The sequence below is a fragment of the Schistocerca gregaria genome, chromosome X, assembly GCF_023897955.1.
Source record: "Schistocerca gregaria isolate iqSchGreg1 chromosome X, iqSchGreg1.2, whole genome shotgun sequence".
NCBI classification, from domain to species: Eukaryota; Metazoa; Arthropoda; class Insecta; order Orthoptera; family Acrididae; genus Schistocerca; species Schistocerca gregaria.
Window position 1 is genome coordinate 462,052,640 of NC_064931.1, and position 4,096 is coordinate 462,056,735.

A 4,096-nucleotide genomic window follows, 5' to 3' on the forward strand; every position below is an offset into this window, starting at 1 on the left:
GCGTCAGGCGTGAATGGAGGGACAAATGGAGACATGTTGTCTTCAGCGATGAGAGTCGCTTCTGCCTTGGAGCCAATGATGGTCGTATCCGTGTTTGGCGCCGTGCAGGTGAGCGCCACAATCAGGACTGCATACGACCGAGGCACACAGGGCCAACACCCGGCATCATGGTGTGGGGAGCGATCTCCTACACTGGCCGTACACCTCTGGTGATCGTCGAGGGGACACTGAATAGTGCACGGTACATCCAAACCGTCATCGAACCCATCGTTCTACCATTCCTAGACCGGCAAGGGAACTTGCTGTTCCAACAGGACAATGCACGTCCGCATTTATCACGTGCCACCCAACGAGCTCTAGAAGGTGTAAGTCAACTACCCTGGCCAGCAAGATCTCCGGATCTGTCCCCCATTGAGCGTGTTTGGGACTGGATGAAGCGTCGTCTCACGCGGTCTGCACGTCCAGCACGAACGCTGGTCCAACTGAGGCACCAGGTGGAAATGGCATGGCAAGCCGTTTCACAGGACTACATCCAGCATCTCTAAGATCGTCTCCATGGGAGAATAGCAGACTGCATTGCTGCGAAAGGTGGATATACACTGTACTAGTGCTGACAATGTGCATGCTCTGTTGCCCGTGTCAATGTGCCTGTGGTTCTGTCAGTGTGATCATGTGATGTATCTGCCCCAGGAATGTGTCAATAAAGTTTCCTCTTCCTGGGACAATGAATTCACGGTGTTCTTATTTCAATTTCCAGGAGTGTATTTTGAAGATCTGACTGCAGTCCGTAGCCACTAAGGCAATAAAGTAATCGTTAGAGTTTGTCTTACGATTTAGCAGTTATTCTTCTGAAGAGCGTATAGTCATATTTAGTCTATAATACAATACAATAATATACAATGCATAATCAAAGAACGCTATTATACAGTAGTTTTTACGTTACGATATTGATAGTATGAAAATCTTGTGCTTTGCTTTTGACGGCCAGAAATAACATCGAGGGTTGCATAAAAGGACCTCGATAGAGTCAACTGAATCACCCTGTATATTGAGTAAAATCAACATAAACTGTAGGAAAAATCACTGTAGTGTAATTCACATTCTGAAGTAGAATCCCCGGTGTATAACTATGCTTCATGATGTTTAATATGTAGAAGTAAAGAATGTAGATGTTCCATCTGTTAGTGTGGATAATTTCGGTTCTTGTGGAGTAAATGTTTGTTCGTTGGTAATGTAGCTCTGCTAGACATGCCAAGTATGCCATAGACAAAGCGGAACACTTTTCACAACACTTTTTAATTACAAATGTATGTGTAGTTTCAAATGTCCAGATGTGTGTGAATTCCTAGAGGACTAAACCGCTTAGGTCATCGGTCCATAGACTTACACACTACTTAAACTACCTTAATCTAACTTATGCTAAGAATAAAACACACACCCATACCCCAGGGAGGAGTCGAACTTCAAACGGGAGGGGATATTCAATTAGTGACACGGCGCCTCTAACCGCGAGGCCACTCCACGCGGCTGTGTAGTTTCTTACATCTCCTGTGCATATTCCAGATATTGCGACTAAGCCCTTTACGTAATTGCCTGTATTCATATTTCAAATCTACATTTTTCATTATTTTTCCATATTTCGCATATTGGATGGGTGTCTTTACCCTCTGCGGTGGGTGCTGTGGTTGCCGAATTCACCGCTTGAATTTTGTTCCACCTGGGTGGAGGTCACCTCAGCGTGCGTGACAACCCCTCTTAGAGGCTACCACCTAGCAAGTGTGGTTCTGGCAGGGACACCACATTCCAACAATGGAAAATATAAGAAATAGACTAGAGACAACTTTAGTTTCAAGTACTAAAGTGTGTGATAAAGCAGTAGCTAGACCAAAGATTAAAGCTATATAATATTTAATGAATATCTTGCTGGTATTAATATGTTAAATCTAAAATCACACTTGTTAAACCTATTTATGTTGGAATCTGTTTACTTGATATGAAACCTAATTATGGAGAAAATATTGAACTATATTATCAAGAGTAACAATTCTCTTTAAAATTTCATCTGCATTAATGTGTGTATTGCGTTTTTCAAAAACTATATACTTTTTAAATTTTCAAAGGTATGTTTACCATCAGGAATTTCTATTGTTTCTCCATCATAGTGAAGTTGATTTTTTTGGTCTACTATTGTTGTTAAAATTAAGTTGTAGTTTTAGGTCAAAAGTGTGTGTTTAAATTTGTATATTTCTTTAACTAATTAGTGTGTTTAAATTTTGAAACTAAATGAAGATCTGTAAGTACATTACAAGGGTAAATGTTGTTTAAGATTTCTATAATATATTACATCAGTTAATTTTCTAAATAGAGTAGTTGTTAACTTACTTTCATTTGTACCTGGATCAAGCTTTGACTCAGGAGATAATCATAAATGTATGTGCAAATCATGTAATTTCTTTATATATTATAGATCTACTTCACTGATATAACCGTTTTCAATAATTTTTGTAGAATTAAAATTATTTGGTTCATCCCAACAGAATACACCTCATGGTAATAATTGGTTCATAGCATAATCTTATAAGTTATTTACACCAAGATATGTTATATAATTTGATATTTCCTTATTATTAAAATGTTATCTATATTTATTATTTGCTATTACATTTCTTAAATTCCTCCTCTTATTCGTTTACCAACAATTAAAACCATATCATAATCATATAATAATTCGAAATATTGTTGAGTAGTTTTTAACATTGCATTTTTTACCAACACGATATATTTTAATAGATGGATAACGATTACTATTTGGTTAATAATTAATGAAGGAGAGAATTAATTTCTTATTGGGTTTAACATTTACTTTTTAAACAATTAATTTCTTAAATGATTTTGTTTATTTCTTAGTTTGGCAATCAATCAGTTTACTATATAGTTTAAGAATCAACTAATTATTGATTTATTTCATTCACCATAAAGAATTATTATTTAATATGTAATAAACCATAAATTAAAAACTTTCTTATTGTTAATATAGCCTTAAGTATGCTTCTTAAATTTATTATTATATATATATTTATGTGCAAGATTTGTTACAACACAATTTAAATTCTTAAATTCTATAGAACTATAAAGTTTTTTGTAGATGTAGATACTTCTTCAGTTACAACTTCTACATTATTCATTGTAAACGTAGATATTTCTAATTCATTCATTGTTAACAATACTTTTGAAAATTCTTCATTTGTACTTCATCGTAAATGTTCGTTAAAATATTACTTATCAACACTTTTTCCATATCTGTAAATAATTCAATATTTATTTTAAATTTTTTACATTGTATTTATATATACATGGTCTACATATAGTTCTATGACTATATTTTATGTATGTCCCTAAAGTAATGTTATCATCTCATTTCCCTATATTACATAAATTTACAAAATTTGGTGAGCTCAGAAAAATCTTGGTGAACTTGCTCCATTTGTTTACAAAAGATGTTTGCTAATTTTTTTGAAAACTAAATCAATTATTTCAAATTTTCAGGTACTTTATTTATATTAATAGTTCTACAAAGCGGACGATTTTCTGCCTTCTTTAACTATTTGTCATTAAATAATTTATGAAAAATTTTATTGCAATTTGTATTAACAAACTGATTAATATTTTCATTACCTTATCAAATAGGACAATCAATATCGGTTTCAGATTGCACAATTAGGTTATTAGTTTCTTTCAGTTTCGTTTGCATTTATTTTAGGTTTTCCATTTACAAGAAATGATTTTTAATAGATTTTAATAAATCAAAACGAATAATTTCAATGAATCCTCTAACTATAAGTTCCTAAATACATTTTATTAAATACGCTAAATACAAACTACAAATCAATTTTTATAATACCAATAACAATTTCTTCTATATAAATGGAATGTTCTTTAACCAAGAAGCTCAACAATATAAGTTTTTCTAAACATATTGAAGAGGTAAGTGAGTTAGAGGTAAATGTTTTAATTAATATTACAAACTGCGAATATTTCAGTACTAGATATGGGTAACAATTTTATCTATTACTCAAAATTGATTTTAAAATTATTT